This window comes from Anarhichas minor, unplaced genomic scaffold (genome assembly GCF_050575085.1).
Source record: "Anarhichas minor isolate MPS153535 unplaced genomic scaffold, ASM5057508v1 ptg000015l, whole genome shotgun sequence".
Taxonomy (NCBI): domain Eukaryota; kingdom Metazoa; phylum Chordata; class Actinopteri; order Perciformes; family Anarhichadidae; genus Anarhichas; species Anarhichas minor.
Genome location: NW_027466461.1, coordinates 396,664 through 410,605, shown reverse-complemented (window position 1 = coordinate 410,605; position 13,942 = coordinate 396,664). Strand labels below are relative to the sequence as shown.

The following is a 13,942-nucleotide window of genomic DNA, read 5'->3' as shown; positions in this document are numbered from 1 at the left end:
GATGGCATAATCCCAGAGTGCATTCCTTTAGCATTAAGCTTAGGCTGGGAGCACAGCGATGTTCCACGAGGGGCGTCAGTAAGGAATAAACAAGGCCTTTGTTTGACACAAGCCCCAGCCTTGAAGACAGACAGCGAATGAGATCCTCGTCGTTCATTAAAGTGTGAAGCTAATCAACAGACTGATCCATTTGGATTGGTGTTTGGTTGTCCACAAGGCATTTGAGGAGTGCACCGTTCCCGGCAATGCTGCAATACCGGGTCAATGCGTGGAGTGAACGGAGCAAGCCCCTTTTTCATCTCCCGATGCTAAAAATCTGCTTAATACGTTATCCTCATATAGAGGACATATCAGATATTAAACTGATAAGAACAGATACTACACTTGATCTTAGCCAAAAGGCCGAGAAGCGATGAGCCCCAACTGTTTGCTTCCTGAGTCACCCTCCTGACACGTTTCACCCTTGTCATGGTGCAGTTCTTTCCAAGGGACATAGCAGTGGCTGCTGCTTTGGCACACCCAGCCGAGCACTCCATGGTCAAGCACCGTGGTCTAGTTAAGGACAGCTTTCTTTCTTTTCACAAGTGTACAAGGCTCAGCCAAACGGCAAAGCCTGCTAAAAATAGGTTGAATTCATTGGTGTTCCTCTCCACGGAAGTCTTTAGTAAAAGGCGAAAGACTTGTGCGTTATGAAGAGAAACCAAAGTAAGTACAGCAACATTGTCAAGAACAGCCGAAGTCCCTAGTTGTCCAAGTCAAAACGCTCATGGTAAGCCTGAGTTCACGTGACCTGTTCCAAATCTGAAGCCACACCCATTCCCATACCCCTGCCCACATCTGAAAGGGGGCAATATTCTCCATAGTACCATTTCCTCCCCTCCAATCAAAAGTACAAACCACTTGATATTCTTTTCAACAAAACAATCAGGGGAGAGCGCGAACGCAGTCCCCCACTACCAGAAATTATGCAGTCGAGATTCCCACATTTGGGGAATTCGCAGTGGTCAGAACAACCGGAGTGCAATGGCTGGGCCTCGCCTGGGTGAACCACCTTCTTGATCATGGTATCTCCCCTGCCAGGTAAGTATGAGTTGGAAGAGACAGAGACAGGGGCGGCATTCCCAGATGCAGTACTCCGGATGACGGTTCCCAGATGGCATAATCCCAGAGTGCATTCCTTTAGCATTAAGCTTAGGCTGGGAGCACAGCGATGTTCCACGAGGGGCGTCAGTAAGGAATAAACAAGGCCTTTGTTTGACACAAGCCCCAGCCTTGAAGACAGACAGCGAATGAGATCCTCGTCGTTCATTAAAGTGTGAAGCTAATCAACAGACTGATCCATTTGGATTGGTGTTTGGTTGTCCACAAGGCATTTGAGGAGTGCACCGTTCCCGGCAATGCTGCAATACCGGGTCAATGCGTGGAGTGAACGGAGCAAGCCCCTTTTTCATCTCCCGATGCTAAAAATCTGCTTAATACGTTATCCTCATATAGAGGACATATCAGATATTAAACTGATAAGAACAGATACTACACTTGATCTTAGCCAAAAGGCCGAGAAGCGATGAGCCCCAACTGTTTGCTTCCTGAGTCACCCTCCTGACACGTTTCACCCTTGTCATGGTGCAGTTCTTTCCAAGGGACATAGCAGTGGCTGCTGCTTTGGCACACCCAGCCGAGCACTCCATGGTCAAGCACCGTGGTCTAGTTAAGGACAGCTTTCTTTCTTTTCACAAGTGTACAAGGCTCAGCCAAACGGCAAAGCCTGCTAAAAATAGGTTGAATTCATTGGTGTTCCTCTCCACGGAAGTCTTTAGTAAAAGGCGAAAGACTTGTGCGTTATGAAGAGAAACCAAAGTAAGTACAGCAACATTGTCAAGAACAGCCGAAGTCCCTAGTTGTCCAAGTCAAAACGCTCATGGTAAGCCTGAGTTCACGTGACCTGTTCCAAATCTGAAGCCACACCCATTCCCATACCCCTGCCCACATCTGAAAGGGGGCAATATTCTCCATAGTACTATTTCCTCCCCTCCAATCAAAAGTACAAACCACTTGATATTCTTTTCAACAAAACAATCAGGGGAGAGCGCGAACGCAGTCCCCCACTACCAGAAATTATGCAGTCGAGATTCCCACATTTGGGGAATTCGCAGTGGTCAGAACAACCGGAGTGCAATGGCTGGGCCTCGCCCTGGGTGAACCACCTTCTTGATCATGGTATCTCCCCTGCCAGGTAAGTATGAGTTGGAAGAGACAGAGACAGGGGCGGCATTCCCAGATGCAGTACTCCGGATGACGGTTCCCAGATGGCATAATCCCAGAGTGCATTCCTTTAGCATTAAGCTTAGGCTGGGAGCACAGCGATGTTCCACGAGGGGCGTCAGTAAGGAATAAACAAGGCCTTTGTTTGACACAAGCCCCAGCCTTGAAGACAGACAGCGAATGAGATCCTCGTCGTTCATTAAAGTGTGAAGCTAATCAACAGACTGATCCATTTGGATTGGTGTTTGGTTGTCCACAAGGCATTTGAGGAGTGCACCGTTCCCGGCAATGCTGCAATACCGGGTCAATGCGTGGAGTGAACAGAGCAAGCCCCTTTTTCATCTCCCGATGCTAAAAATCTGCTTAATACGTTATCCTCATATAGAGGACATATCAGATATTAAACTGATTAGAACAGATACTACACTTGATCTTAGCCAAAAGGCCGAGAAGCGATGAGCCCCAACTGTTTGCTTCCTGAGTCACCCTCCTGACACGTTTCACCCTTGTCATGGTGCAGTTCTTTCCAAGGGACATAGCAGTGGCTGCTGCTTTGGCACACCCAGCCGAGCACTCCATGGTCAAGCACCGTGGTCTAGTTAAGGACAGCTTTCTTTCTTTTCACAAGTGTACAAGGCTCAGCCAAACGGCAAAGCCTGCTAAAAATAGGTTGAATTCATTGGTGTTCCTCTCCACGGAAGTCTTTAGTAAAAGGCGAAAGACTTGTGCGTTATGAAGAGAAACCAAAGTAAGTACAGCAACATTGTCAAGAACAGCCGAAGTCCCTAGTTGTCCAAGTCAAAACGCTCATGGTAAGCCTGAGTTCACGTGACCTGTTCCAAATCTGAAGCCACACCCATTCCCATACCCCTGCCCACATCTGAAAGGGGGCAATATTCTCCATAGTACTATTTCCTCCCCTCCAATCAAAAGTACAAACCACTTGATATTCTTTTCAACAAAACAATCAGGGGAGAGCGCGAACGCAGTCCCCCACTACCAGAAATTATGCAGTCGAGATTCCCACATTTGGGGAATTCGCAGTGGTCAGAACAACCGGAGTGCAATGGCTGGGCCTCGCCTGGGTGAACCACCTTCTTTATCATGGTATCTCCCCTGCCAGGTAAGTATGAGTTGGAAGAGACAGAGACAGGGGCGGCATTCCCAGATGCAGTACTCCGGATGACAGTTCCCAGATGGCATAATCCCAGAGTGCATTCCTTTAGCATTAAGCTTAGGCTGGGAGCACAGCGATGTTCCACGAGGGGCGTCAGTAAGGAATAAACAAGGCCTTTGTTTGACACAAGCCCCAGCCTTGAAGACAGACAGCGAATGAGATCCTCGTCGTTCATTAAAGTGTGAAGCTAATCAACAGACTGATCCATTTGGATTGGTGTTTGGTTGTCCACAAGGCATTTGAGGAGTGCACCGTTCCCGGCAATGCTGCAATACCGGGTCAATGCGTGGAGTGAACGGAGCAAGCCCCTTTTTCATCTCCCGATGCTAAAAATCTGCTTAATACGTTATCCTCATATAGAGGACATATCAGATATTAAACTGATAAGAACAGATACTACACTTGATCTTAGCCAAAAGGCCGAGAAGCGATGAGCCCCAACTGTTTGCTTCCTGAGTCACCCTCCTGACACGTTTCACCCTTGTCATGGTGCAGTTCTTTCCAAGGGACATAGCAGTGGCTGCTGCTTTGGCACACCCAGCCGAGCACTCCATGGTCAAGCACCGTGGTCTAGTTAAGGACAGCTTTCTTTCTTTTCACAAGTGTACAAGGCTCAGCCAAACGGCAAAGCCTGCTAAAAATAGGTTGAATTCATTGGTGTTCCTCTCCACGGAAGTCTTTAGTAAAAGGCGAAAGACTTGTGCGTTATGAAGAGAAACCAAAGTAAGTACAGCAACATTGTCAAGAACAGCCGAAGTCCCTAGTTGTCCAAGTCAAAACGCTCATGGTAAGCCTGAGTTCACGTGACCTGTTCCAAATCTGAAGCCACACCCATTCCCATACCCCTGCCCACATCTGAAAGGGGGCAATATTCTCCATAGTACCATTTCCTCCCCTCCAATCAAAAGTACAAACCACTTGATATTCTTTTCAACAAAACAATCAGGGGAGAGCGCGAACGCAGTCCCCCACTACCAGAAATTATGCAGTCGAGATTCCCACATTTGGGGAATTCGCAGTGGTCAGAACAACCGGAGTGCAATGGCTGGGCCTCGCCTGGGTGAACCACCTTCTTGATCATGGTATCTCCCCTGCCAGGTAAGTATGAGTTGGAAGAGACAGAGACAGGGGCGGCATTCCCAGATGCAGTACTCCGGATGACGGTTCCCAGATGGCATAATCCCAGAGTGCATTCCTTTAGCATTAAGCTTAGGCTGGGAGCACAGCGATGTTCCACGAGGGGCGTCAGTAAGGAATAAACAAGGCCTTTGTTTGACACAAGCCCCAGCCTTGAAGACAGACAGCGAATGAGATCCTCGTCGTTCATTAAAGTGTGAAGCTAATCAACAGACTGATCCATTTGGATTGGTGTTTGGTTGTCCACAAGGCATTTGAGGAGTGCACCGTTCCCGGCAATGCTGCAATACCGGGTCAATGCGTGGAGTGAACGGAGAAAGCCCCTTTTTCATCTCCCGATGCTAAAAATCTGCTTAATACGTTATCCTCATATAGAGGACATATCAGATATTAAACTGATAAGAACAGATACTACACTTGATCTTAGCCAAAAGGCCGAGAAGCGATGAGCCCCAACTGTTTGCTTCCTGAGTCACCCTCCTGACACGTTTCACCCTTGTCATGGTGCAGTTCTTTCCAAGGGACATAGCAGTGGCTGCTGCTTTGGCACACCCAGCCGAGCACTCCATGGTCAAGCACCGTGGTCTAGTTAAGGACAGCTTTCTTTCTTTTCACAAGTGTACAAGGCTCAGCCAAACGGCAAAGCCTGCTAAAAATAGGTTGAATTCATTGGTGTTCCTCTCCACGGAAGTCTTTAGTAAAAGGCGAAAGACTTGTGCGTTATGAAGAGAAACCAAAGTAAGTACAGCAACATTGTCAAGAACAGCCGAAGTCCCTAGTTGTCCAAGTCAAAACGCTCATGGTAAGCCTGAGTTCACGTGACCTGTTCCAAATCTGAAGCCACACCCATTCCCATACCCCTGCCCACATCTGAAAGGGGGCAATATTCTCCATAGTACCATTTCCTCCCCTCCAATCAAAAGTACAAACCACTTGATATTCTTTTCAACAAAACAATCAGGGGAGAGCGCGAACGCAGTCCCCCACTACCAGAAATTATGCAGTCGAGATTCCCACATTTGGGGAATTCGCAGTGGTCAGAACAACCGGAGTGCAATGGCTGGGCCTCGCCTGGGTGAACCACCTTCTTTATCATGGTATCTCCCCTGCCAGGTAAGTATGAGTTGGAAGAGACAGAGACAGGGGCGGCATTCCCAGATGCAGTACTCCGGATGACAGTTCCCAGATGGCATAATCCCAGAGTGCATTCCTTTAGCATTAAGCTTAGGCTGGGAGCACAGCGATGTTCCACGAGGGGCGTCAGTAAGGAATAAACAAGGCCTTTGTTTGACACAAGCCCCAGCCTTGAAGACAGACAGCGAATGAGATCCTCGTCGTTCATTAAAGTGTGAAGCTAATCAACAGACTGATCCATTTGGATTGGTGTTTGGTTGTCCACAAGGCATTTGAGGAGTGCACCGTTCCCGGCAATGCTGCAATACCGGGTCAATGCGTGGAGTGAACAGAGCAAGCCCATTTTTCATCTCCCGATGCTAAAAATCTGCTTAATACGTTATCCTCATATAGAGGACATATCAGATATTAAACTGATTAGAACAGATACTACACTTGATCTTAGCCAAAAGGCCGAGAAGCGATGAGCCCCAACTGTTTGCTTCCTGAGTCACCCTCCTGACACGTTTCACCCTTGTCATGGTGCAGTTCTTTCCAAGGGACATAGCAGTGGCTGCTGCTTTGGCACACCCAGCCGAGCACTCCATGGTCAAGCACCGTGGTCTAGTTAAGGACAGCTTTCTTTCTTTTCACAAGTGTACAAGGCTCAGCCAAACGGCAAAGCCTGCTAAAAATAGGTTGAATTCATTGGTGTTCCTCTCCACGGAAGTCTTTAGTAAAAGGCGAAAGACTTGTGCGTTATGAAGAGAAACCAAAGTAAGTACAGCAACATTGTCAAGAACAGCCGAAGTCCCTAGTTGTCCAAGTCAAAACGCTCATGGTAAGCCTGAGTTCACGTGACCTGTTCCAAATCTGAAGCCACACCCATTCCCATACCCCTGCCCACATCTGAAAGGGGGCAATATTCTCCATAGTACTATTTCCTCCCCTCCAATCAAAAGTACAAACCACTTGATATTCTTTTCAACAAAACAATCAGGGGAGAGCGCGAACGCAGTCCCCCACTACCAGAAATTATGCAGTCGAGATTCCCACATTTGGGGAATTCGCAGTGGTCAGAACAACCGGAGTGCAATGGCTGGGCCTCGCCTGGGTGAACCACCTTCTTTATCATGGTATCTCCCCTGCCAGGTAAGTATGAGTTGGAAGAGACAGAGACAGGGGCGGCATTCCCAGATGCAGTACTCCGGATGACGGTTCCCAGATGGCATAATCCCAGAGTGCATTCCTTTAGCATTAAGCTTAGGCTGGGAGCACAGCGATGTTCCACGAGGGGCGTCAGTAAGGAATAAACAAGGCCTTTGTTTGACACAAGCCCCAGCCTTGAAGACAGACAGCGAATGAGATCCTCGTCGTTCATTAAAGTGTGAAGCTAATCAACAGACTGATCCATTTGGATTGGTGTTTGGTTGTCCACAAGGCATTTGAGGAGTGCACCGTTCCCGGCAATGCTGCAATACCGGGTCAATGCGTGGAGTGAACGGAGCAAGCCCCTTTTTCATCTCCCGATGCTAAAAATCTGCTTAATACGTTATCCTCATATAGAGGACATATCAGATATTAAACTGATAAGAACAGATACTACACTTGATCTTAGCCAAAAGGCCGAGAAGCGATGAGCCCCAACTGTTTGCTTCCTGAGTCACCCTCCTGACACGTTTCACCCTTGTCATGGTGCAGTTCTTTCCAAGGGACATAGCAGTGGCTGCTGCTTTGGCACACCCAGCCGAGCACTCCATGGTCAAGCACCGTGGTCTAGTTAAGGACAGCTTTCTTTCTTTTCACAAGTGTACAAGGCTCAGCCAAACGGCAAAGCCTGCTAAAAATAGGTTGAATTCATTGGTGTTCCTCTCCACGGAAGTCTTTAGTAAAAGGCGAAAGACTTGTGCGTTATGAAGAGAAACCAAAGTAAGTACAGCAACATTGTCAAGAACAGCCGAAGTCCCTAGTTGTCCAAGTCAAAACGCTCATGGTAAGCCTGAGTTCACGTGACCTGTTCCAAATCTGAAGCCACACCCATTCCCATACCCCTGCCCACATCTGAAAGGGGGCAATATTCTCCATAGTACTATTTCCTCCCCTCCAATCAAAAGTACAAACCACTTGATATTCTTTTCAACAAAACAATCAGGGGAGAGCGCAAACGCAGTCCCCCACTACCAGAAATTATGCAGTCGAGATTCCCACATTTGGGGAATTCGCAGTGGTCAGAACAACCGGAGTGCAATGGCTGGGCCTCGCCCTGGGTGAACCACCTTCTTGATCATGGTATCTCCCCTGCCAGGTAAGTATGAGTTGGAAGAGACAGAGACAGGGGCGGCATTCCCAGATGCAGTACTCCGGATGACGGTTCCCAGATGGCATAATCCCAGAGTGCATTCCTTTAGCATTAAGCTTAGGCTGGGAGCACAGCGATGTTCCACGAGGGGCGTCAGTAAGGAATAAACAAGGCCTTTGTTTGACACAAGCCCCAGCCTTGAAGACAGACAGCGAATGAGATCCTCGTCGTTCATTAAAGTGTGAAGCTAATCAACAGACTGATCCATTTGGATTGGTGTTTGGTTGTCCACAAGGCATTTGAGGAGTGCACCGTTCCCGGCAATGCTGCAATACCGGGTCAATGCGTGGAGTGAACAGAGCAAGCCCCTTTTTCATCTCCCGATGCTAAAAATCTGCTTAATACGTTGTCCTCATATAGAGGACATATCAGATATTAAACTGATTAGAACAGATACTACACTTGATCTTAGCCAAAAGGCCGAGAAGCGATGAGCCCCAACTGTTTGCTTCCTGAGTCACCCTCCTGACACGTTTCACCCTTGTCATGGTGCAGTTCTTTCCAAGGGACATAGCAGTGGCTGCTGCTTTGGCACACCCAGCCGAGCACTCCATGGTCAAGCACCGTGGTCTACTTAAGGACAGCTTTCTTTCTTTTCACAAGTGTACAAGGCTCAGCCAAACGGCAAAGCCTGCTAAAAATAGGTTGAATTCATTGGTGTTCCTCTCCACGGAAGTCTTTAGTAAAAGGCGAAAGACTTGTGCGTTATGAAGAGAAACCAAAGTAAGTACAGCAACATTGTCAAGAACAGCCGAAGTCCCTAGTTGTCCAAGTCAAAACGCTCATGGTAAGCCTGAGTTCACGTGACCTGTTCCAAATCTGAAGCCACACCCATTCCCATACCCCTGCCCACATCTGAAAGGGGGCAATATTCTCCATAGTACTATTTCCTCCCCTCCAATCAAAAGTACAAACCACTTGATATTCTTTTCAACAAAACAATCAGGGGAGAGCGCGAACGCAGTCCCCCACTACCAGAAATTATGCAGTCGAGATTCCCACATTTGGGGAATTCGCAGTGGTCAGAACAACCGGAGTGCAATGGCTGGGCCTCGCCTGGGTGAACCACCTTCTTTATCATGGTATCTCCCCTGCCAGGTAAGTATGAGTTGGAAGAGACAGAGACAGGGGCGGCATTCCCAGATGCAGTACTCCGGATGACGGTTCCCAGATGGCATAATCCCAGAGTGCATTCCTTTAGCATTAAGCTTAGGCTGGGAGCACAGCGATGTTCCACGAGGGGCGTCAGTAAGGAATAAACAAGGCCTTTGTTTGACACAAGCCCCAGCCTTGAAGACAGACAGCGAATGAGATCCTCGTCGTTCATTAAAGTGTGAAGCTAATCAACAGACTGATCCATTTGGATTGGTGTTTGGTTGTCCACAAGGCATTTGAGGAGTGCACCGTTCCCGGCAATGCTGCAATACCGGGTCAATGCGTGGAGTGAACGGAGCAAGCCCCTTTTTCATCTCCCGATGCTAAAAATCTGCTTAATACGTTATCCTCATATAGAGGACATATCAGATATTAAACTGATAAGAACAGATACTACACTTGATCTTAGCCAAAAGGCCGAGAAGCGATGAGCCCCAACTGTTTGCTTCCTGAGTCACCCTCCTGACACGTTTCACCCTTGTCATGGTGCAGTTCTTTCCAAGGGACATAGCAGTGGCTGCTGCTTTGGCACACCCAGCCGAGCACTCCATGGTCAAGCACCGTGGTCTAGTTAAGGACAGCTTTCTTTCTTTTCACAAGTGTACAAGGCTCAGCCAAACGGCAAAGCCTGCTAAAAATAGGTTGAATTCATTGGTGTTCCTCTCCACGGAAGTCTTTAGTAAAAGGCGAAAGACTTGTGCGTTATGAAGAGAAACCAAAGTAAGTACAGCAACATTGTCAAGAACAGCCGAAGTCCCTAGTTGTCCAAGTCAAAACGCTCATGGTAAGCCTGAGTTCACGTGACCTGTTCCAAATCTGAAGCCACACCCATTCCCATACCCCTGCCCACATCTGAAAGGGGGCAATATTCTCCATAGTACTATTTCCTCCCCTCCAATCAAAAGTACAAACCACTTGATATTCTTTTCAACAAAACAATCAGGGGAGAGCGCGAACGCAGTCCCCCACTACCAGAAATTATGCAGTCGAGATTCCCACATTTGGGGAATTCGCAGTGGTCAGAACAACCGGAGTGCAATGGCTGGGCCTCGCCTGGGTGAACCACCTTCTTTATCATGGTATCTCCCCTGCCAGGTAAGTATGAGTTGGAAGAGACAGAGACAGGGGCGGCATTCCCAGATGCAGTACTCCGGATGACGGTTCCCAGATGGCATAATCCCAGAGTGCATTCCTTTAGCATTAAGCTTAGGCTGGGAGCACAGCGATGTTCCACGAGGGGCGTCAGTAAGGAATAAACAAGGCCTTTGTTTGACACAAGCCCCAGCCTTGAAGACAGACAGCGAATGAGATCCTCGTCGTTCATTAAAGTGTGAAGCTAATCAACAGACTGATCCATTTGGATTGGTGTTTGGTTGTCCACAAGGCATTTGAGGAGTGCACCGTTCCCGGCAATGCTGCAATACCGGGTCAATGCGTGGAGTGAACGGAGCAAGCCCCTTTTTCATCTCCCGATGCTAAAAATCTGCTTAATACGTTATCCTCATATAGAGGACATATCAGATATTAAACTGATAAGAACAGATACTACACTTGATCTTAGCCAAAAGGCCGAGAAGCGATGAGCCCCAACTGTTTGCTTCCTGAGTCACCCTCCTGACACGTTTCACCCTTGTCATGGTGCAGTTCTTTCCAAGGGACATAGCAGTGGCTGCTGCTTTGGCACACCCAGCCGAGCACTCCATGGTCAAGCACCGTGGTCTAGTTAAGGACAGCTTTCTTTCTTTTCACAAGTGTACAAGGCTCAGCCAAACGGCAAAGCCTGCTAAAAATAGGTTGAATTCATTGGTGTTCCTCTCCACGGAAGTCTTTAGTAAAAGGCGAAAGACTTGTGCGTTATGAAGAGAAACCAAAGTAAGTACAGCAACATTGTCAAGAACAGCCGAAGTCCCTAGTTGTCCAAGTCAAAACGCTCATGGTAAGCCTGAGTTCACGTGACCTGTTCCAAATCTGAAGCCACACCCATTCCCATACCCCTGCCCACATCTGAAAGGGGGCAATATTCTCCATAGTACCATTTCCTCCCCTCCAATCAAAAGTACAAACCACTTGATATTCTTTTCAACAAAACAATCAGGGGAGAGCGCGAACGCAGTCCCCCACTACCAGAAATTATGCAGTCGAGATTCCCACATTTGGGGAATTCGCAGTGGTCAGAACAACCGGAGTGCAATGGCTGGGCCTCGCCTGGGTGAACCACCTTCTTGATCATGGTATCTCCCCTGCCAGGTAAGTATGAGTTGGAAGAGACAGAGACAGGGGCGGCATTCCCAGATGCAGTACTCCGGATGACGGTTCCCAGATGGCATAATCCCAGAGTGCATTCCTTTAGCATTAAGCTTAGGCTGGGAGCACAGCGATGTTCCACGAGGGGCGTCAGTAAGGAATAAACAAGGCCTTTGTTTGACACAAGCCCCAGCCTTGAAGACAGACAGCGAATGAGATCCTCGTCGTTCATTAAAGTGTGAAGCTAATCAACAGACTGATCCATTTGGATTGGTGTTTGGTTGTCCACAAGGCATTTGAGGAGTGCACCGTTCCCGGCAATGCTGCAATACCGGGTCAATGCGTGGAGTGAACGGAGCAAGCCCCTTTTTCATCTCCCGATGCTAAAAATCTGCTTAATACGTTATCCTCATATAGAGGACATATCAGATATTAAACTGATAAGAACAGATACTACACTTGATCTTAGCCAAAAGGCCGAGAAGCGATGAGCCCCAACTGTTTGCTTCCTGAGTCACCCTCCTGACACGTTTCACCCTTGTCATGGTGCAGTTCTTTCCAAGGGACATAGCAGTGGCTGCTGCTTTGGCACACCCAGCCGAGCACTCCATGGTCAAGCACCGTGGTCTACTTAAGGACAGCTTTCTTTCTTTTCACAAGTGTACAAGGCTCAGCCAAACGGCAAAGCCTGCTAAAAATAGGTTGAATTCATTGGTGTTCCTCTCCACGGAAGTCTTTAGTAAAAGGCGAAAGACTTGTGCGTTATGAAGAGAAACCAAAGTAAGTACAGCAACATTGTCAAGAACAGCCGAAGTCCCTAGTTGTCCAAGTCAAAACGCTCATGGTAAGCCTGAGTTCACGTGACCTGTTCCAAATCTGAAGCCACACCCATTCCCATACCCCTGCCCACATCTGAAAGGGGGCAATATTCTCCATAGTACTATTTCCTCCCCTCCAATCAAAAGTACAAACCACTTGATATTCTTTTCAACAAAACAATCAGGGGAGAGCGCGAACGCAGTCCCCCACTACCAGAAATTATGCAGTCGAGATTCCCACATTTGGGGAATTCGCAGTGGTCAGAACAACCGGAGTGCAATGGCTGGGCCTCGCCCTGGGTGAACCACCTTCTTGATCATGGTATCTCCCCTGCCAGGTAAGTATGAGTTGGAAGAGACAGAGACAGGGGCGGCATTCCCAGATGCAGTACTCCGGATGACGGTTCCCAGATGGCATAATCCCAGAGTGCATTCCTTTAGCATTAAGCTTAGGCTGGGAGCACAGCGATGTTCCACGAGGGGCGTCAGTAAGGAATAAACAAGGCCTTTGTTTGACACAAGCCCCAGCCTTGAAGACAGACAGCGAATGAGATCCTCGTCGTTCATTAAAGTGTGAAGCTAATCAACAGACTGATCCATTTGGATTGGTGTTTGGTTGTCCACAAGGCATTTGAGGAGTGCACCGTTCCCGGCAATGCTGCAATACCGGGTCAATGCGTGGAGTGAACAGAGCAAGCCCCTTTTTCATCTCCCGATGCTAAAAATCTGCTTAATACGTTATCCTCATATAGAGGACATATCAGATATTAAACTGATTAGAACAGATACTACACTTGATCTTAGCCAAAAGGCCGAGAAGCGATGAGCCCCAACTGTTTGCTTCCTGAGTCACCCTCCTGACACGTTTCACCCTTGTCATGGTGCAGTTCTTTCCAAGGGACATAGCAGTGGCTGCTGCTTTGGCACACCCAGCCGAGCACTCCATGGTCAAGCACCGTGGTCTAGTTAAGGACAGCTTTCTTTCTTTTCACAAGTGTACAAGGCTCAGCCAAACGGCAAAGCCTGCTAAAAATAGGTTGAATTCATTGGTGTTCCTCTCCACGAAAGTCTTTAGTAAAAGGCGAAAGACTTGTGCGTTATGAAGAGAAACCAAAGTAAGTACAGCAACATTGTCAAGAACAGCCGAAGTCCCTAGTTGTCCAAGTCAAAACGCTCATGGTAAGCCTGAGTTCACGTGACCTGTTCCAAATCTGAAGCCACACCCATTCCCATACCCCTGCCCACATCTGAAAGGGGGCAATATTCTCCATAGTACCATTTCCTCCCCTCCAATCAAAAGTACAAACCACTTGATATTCTTTTCAACAAAACAATCAGGGGAGAGCGCGAACGCAGTCCCCCACTACCAGAAATTATGCAGTCGAGATTCCCACATTTGGGGAATTCGCAGTGGTCAGAACAACCGGAGTGCAATGGCTGGGCCTCGCCTGGGTGAACCACCTTCTTGATCATGGTATCTCCCCTGCCAGGTAAGTATGAGTTGGAAGAGACAGAGACAGGGGCGGCATTCCCAGATGCAGTACTCCGGATGACGGTTCCCAGATGGCATAATCCCAGAGTGCATTCCTTTAGCATTAAGCTTAGGCTGGGAGCACAGCGATGTTCCACGAGGGGCGTCAGTAAGGAATAAACAAGGCCTTTGTTTGACACAAGCCC

The 13,942-nt window shown here is 48.1% G+C and overlaps 36 non-coding genes across 36 annotated transcripts; all 36 read right to left on the bottom strand.

Moving 5' to 3' along the window:
- Positions 1-223: 223 nt before the first annotated feature.
- On the bottom strand, positions 224-414 carry LOC142950464 (U2 spliceosomal RNA). Its single transcript, XR_012954363.1, has one exon. It is a non-coding gene; the product is annotated as a U2 spliceosomal RNA (small nuclear RNA).
- A 178-nt stretch (positions 415-592) lies between these two features.
- On the bottom strand, positions 593-709 carry LOC142950533 (U5 spliceosomal RNA). The gene has a single exon (XR_012954428.1). It is a non-coding gene; the product is annotated as a U5 spliceosomal RNA (small nuclear RNA).
- Positions 710-925: 216 nt separating this feature from the next.
- On the bottom strand, positions 926-1,088 carry LOC142950408 (U1 spliceosomal RNA). Its single transcript, XR_012954310.1, has one exon. It is a non-coding gene; the product is annotated as a U1 spliceosomal RNA (small nuclear RNA).
- Positions 1,089-1,375: 287 nt separating this feature from the next.
- On the bottom strand, positions 1,376-1,566 carry LOC142950462 (U2 spliceosomal RNA). Its single transcript, XR_012954362.1, has one exon. It is a non-coding gene; the product is annotated as a U2 spliceosomal RNA (small nuclear RNA).
- Positions 1,567-1,744: 178 nt separating this feature from the next.
- LOC142950532 (U5 spliceosomal RNA) lies at positions 1,745-1,861 on the bottom strand. The gene has a single exon (XR_012954427.1). It is a non-coding gene; the product is annotated as a U5 spliceosomal RNA (small nuclear RNA).
- A 216-nt stretch (positions 1,862-2,077) lies between these two features.
- Positions 2,078-2,241, bottom strand: LOC142950389 (U1 spliceosomal RNA). The gene has a single exon (XR_012954292.1). It is a non-coding gene; the product is annotated as a U1 spliceosomal RNA (small nuclear RNA).
- Positions 2,242-2,528: 287 nt separating this feature from the next.
- Positions 2,529-2,719, bottom strand: LOC142950485 (U2 spliceosomal RNA). Its single transcript, XR_012954383.1, has one exon. It is a non-coding gene; the product is annotated as a U2 spliceosomal RNA (small nuclear RNA).
- A 178-nt stretch (positions 2,720-2,897) lies between these two features.
- On the bottom strand, positions 2,898-3,014 carry LOC142950531 (U5 spliceosomal RNA). Its single transcript, XR_012954426.1, has one exon. It is a non-coding gene; the product is annotated as a U5 spliceosomal RNA (small nuclear RNA).
- Positions 3,015-3,230: 216 nt separating this feature from the next.
- LOC142950426 (U1 spliceosomal RNA) lies at positions 3,231-3,393 on the bottom strand. Its single transcript, XR_012954327.1, has one exon. It is a non-coding gene; the product is annotated as a U1 spliceosomal RNA (small nuclear RNA).
- Positions 3,394-3,680: 287 nt separating this feature from the next.
- Positions 3,681-3,871, bottom strand: LOC142950461 (U2 spliceosomal RNA). Its single transcript, XR_012954361.1, has one exon. It is a non-coding gene; the product is annotated as a U2 spliceosomal RNA (small nuclear RNA).
- Positions 3,872-4,049: 178 nt separating this feature from the next.
- On the bottom strand, positions 4,050-4,166 carry LOC142950529 (U5 spliceosomal RNA). Its single transcript, XR_012954424.1, has one exon. It is a non-coding gene; the product is annotated as a U5 spliceosomal RNA (small nuclear RNA).
- A 216-nt stretch (positions 4,167-4,382) lies between these two features.
- Positions 4,383-4,545, bottom strand: LOC142950407 (U1 spliceosomal RNA). The gene has a single exon (XR_012954309.1). It is a non-coding gene; the product is annotated as a U1 spliceosomal RNA (small nuclear RNA).
- Positions 4,546-4,832: 287 nt separating this feature from the next.
- Positions 4,833-5,023, bottom strand: LOC142950475 (U2 spliceosomal RNA). Its single transcript, XR_012954374.1, has one exon. It is a non-coding gene; the product is annotated as a U2 spliceosomal RNA (small nuclear RNA).
- A 178-nt stretch (positions 5,024-5,201) lies between these two features.
- On the bottom strand, positions 5,202-5,318 carry LOC142950528 (U5 spliceosomal RNA). The gene has a single exon (XR_012954423.1). It is a non-coding gene; the product is annotated as a U5 spliceosomal RNA (small nuclear RNA).
- A 216-nt stretch (positions 5,319-5,534) lies between these two features.
- LOC142950425 (U1 spliceosomal RNA) lies at positions 5,535-5,697 on the bottom strand. Its single transcript, XR_012954326.1, has one exon. It is a non-coding gene; the product is annotated as a U1 spliceosomal RNA (small nuclear RNA).
- Positions 5,698-5,984: 287 nt separating this feature from the next.
- On the bottom strand, positions 5,985-6,175 carry LOC142950493 (U2 spliceosomal RNA). The gene has a single exon (XR_012954391.1). It is a non-coding gene; the product is annotated as a U2 spliceosomal RNA (small nuclear RNA).
- Positions 6,176-6,353: 178 nt separating this feature from the next.
- LOC142950526 (U5 spliceosomal RNA) lies at positions 6,354-6,470 on the bottom strand. Its single transcript, XR_012954422.1, has one exon. It is a non-coding gene; the product is annotated as a U5 spliceosomal RNA (small nuclear RNA).
- Positions 6,471-6,686: 216 nt separating this feature from the next.
- Positions 6,687-6,849, bottom strand: LOC142950424 (U1 spliceosomal RNA). Its single transcript, XR_012954325.1, has one exon. It is a non-coding gene; the product is annotated as a U1 spliceosomal RNA (small nuclear RNA).
- Positions 6,850-7,136: 287 nt separating this feature from the next.
- Positions 7,137-7,327, bottom strand: LOC142950460 (U2 spliceosomal RNA). Its single transcript, XR_012954360.1, has one exon. It is a non-coding gene; the product is annotated as a U2 spliceosomal RNA (small nuclear RNA).
- A 178-nt stretch (positions 7,328-7,505) lies between these two features.
- Positions 7,506-7,622, bottom strand: LOC142950525 (U5 spliceosomal RNA). Its single transcript, XR_012954421.1, has one exon. It is a non-coding gene; the product is annotated as a U5 spliceosomal RNA (small nuclear RNA).
- A 216-nt stretch (positions 7,623-7,838) lies between these two features.
- LOC142950393 (U1 spliceosomal RNA) lies at positions 7,839-8,002 on the bottom strand. The gene has a single exon (XR_012954296.1). It is a non-coding gene; the product is annotated as a U1 spliceosomal RNA (small nuclear RNA).
- A 287-nt stretch (positions 8,003-8,289) lies between these two features.
- On the bottom strand, positions 8,290-8,480 carry LOC142950474 (U2 spliceosomal RNA). The gene has a single exon (XR_012954373.1). It is a non-coding gene; the product is annotated as a U2 spliceosomal RNA (small nuclear RNA).
- A 178-nt stretch (positions 8,481-8,658) lies between these two features.
- Positions 8,659-8,775, bottom strand: LOC142950524 (U5 spliceosomal RNA). The gene has a single exon (XR_012954420.1). It is a non-coding gene; the product is annotated as a U5 spliceosomal RNA (small nuclear RNA).
- A 216-nt stretch (positions 8,776-8,991) lies between these two features.
- Positions 8,992-9,154, bottom strand: LOC142950422 (U1 spliceosomal RNA). The gene has a single exon (XR_012954323.1). It is a non-coding gene; the product is annotated as a U1 spliceosomal RNA (small nuclear RNA).
- A 287-nt stretch (positions 9,155-9,441) lies between these two features.
- LOC142950458 (U2 spliceosomal RNA) lies at positions 9,442-9,632 on the bottom strand. Its single transcript, XR_012954358.1, has one exon. It is a non-coding gene; the product is annotated as a U2 spliceosomal RNA (small nuclear RNA).
- A 178-nt stretch (positions 9,633-9,810) lies between these two features.
- Positions 9,811-9,927, bottom strand: LOC142950523 (U5 spliceosomal RNA). The gene has a single exon (XR_012954419.1). It is a non-coding gene; the product is annotated as a U5 spliceosomal RNA (small nuclear RNA).
- A 216-nt stretch (positions 9,928-10,143) lies between these two features.
- On the bottom strand, positions 10,144-10,306 carry LOC142950421 (U1 spliceosomal RNA). The gene has a single exon (XR_012954322.1). It is a non-coding gene; the product is annotated as a U1 spliceosomal RNA (small nuclear RNA).
- A 287-nt stretch (positions 10,307-10,593) lies between these two features.
- On the bottom strand, positions 10,594-10,784 carry LOC142950457 (U2 spliceosomal RNA). Its single transcript, XR_012954357.1, has one exon. It is a non-coding gene; the product is annotated as a U2 spliceosomal RNA (small nuclear RNA).
- A 178-nt stretch (positions 10,785-10,962) lies between these two features.
- LOC142950522 (U5 spliceosomal RNA) lies at positions 10,963-11,079 on the bottom strand. The gene has a single exon (XR_012954418.1). It is a non-coding gene; the product is annotated as a U5 spliceosomal RNA (small nuclear RNA).
- Positions 11,080-11,295: 216 nt separating this feature from the next.
- On the bottom strand, positions 11,296-11,458 carry LOC142950406 (U1 spliceosomal RNA). Its single transcript, XR_012954308.1, has one exon. It is a non-coding gene; the product is annotated as a U1 spliceosomal RNA (small nuclear RNA).
- Positions 11,459-11,745: 287 nt separating this feature from the next.
- Positions 11,746-11,936, bottom strand: LOC142950456 (U2 spliceosomal RNA). Its single transcript, XR_012954356.1, has one exon. It is a non-coding gene; the product is annotated as a U2 spliceosomal RNA (small nuclear RNA).
- A 178-nt stretch (positions 11,937-12,114) lies between these two features.
- LOC142950521 (U5 spliceosomal RNA) lies at positions 12,115-12,231 on the bottom strand. Its single transcript, XR_012954417.1, has one exon. It is a non-coding gene; the product is annotated as a U5 spliceosomal RNA (small nuclear RNA).
- A 216-nt stretch (positions 12,232-12,447) lies between these two features.
- LOC142950387 (U1 spliceosomal RNA) lies at positions 12,448-12,611 on the bottom strand. The gene has a single exon (XR_012954290.1). It is a non-coding gene; the product is annotated as a U1 spliceosomal RNA (small nuclear RNA).
- Positions 12,612-12,898: 287 nt separating this feature from the next.
- LOC142950484 (U2 spliceosomal RNA) lies at positions 12,899-13,089 on the bottom strand. The gene has a single exon (XR_012954382.1). It is a non-coding gene; the product is annotated as a U2 spliceosomal RNA (small nuclear RNA).
- Positions 13,090-13,267: 178 nt separating this feature from the next.
- On the bottom strand, positions 13,268-13,384 carry LOC142950563 (U5 spliceosomal RNA). The gene has a single exon (XR_012954456.1). It is a non-coding gene; the product is annotated as a U5 spliceosomal RNA (small nuclear RNA).
- A 216-nt stretch (positions 13,385-13,600) lies between these two features.
- Positions 13,601-13,763, bottom strand: LOC142950405 (U1 spliceosomal RNA). The gene has a single exon (XR_012954307.1). It is a non-coding gene; the product is annotated as a U1 spliceosomal RNA (small nuclear RNA).
- Positions 13,764-13,942: the final 179 nt, after the last annotated feature.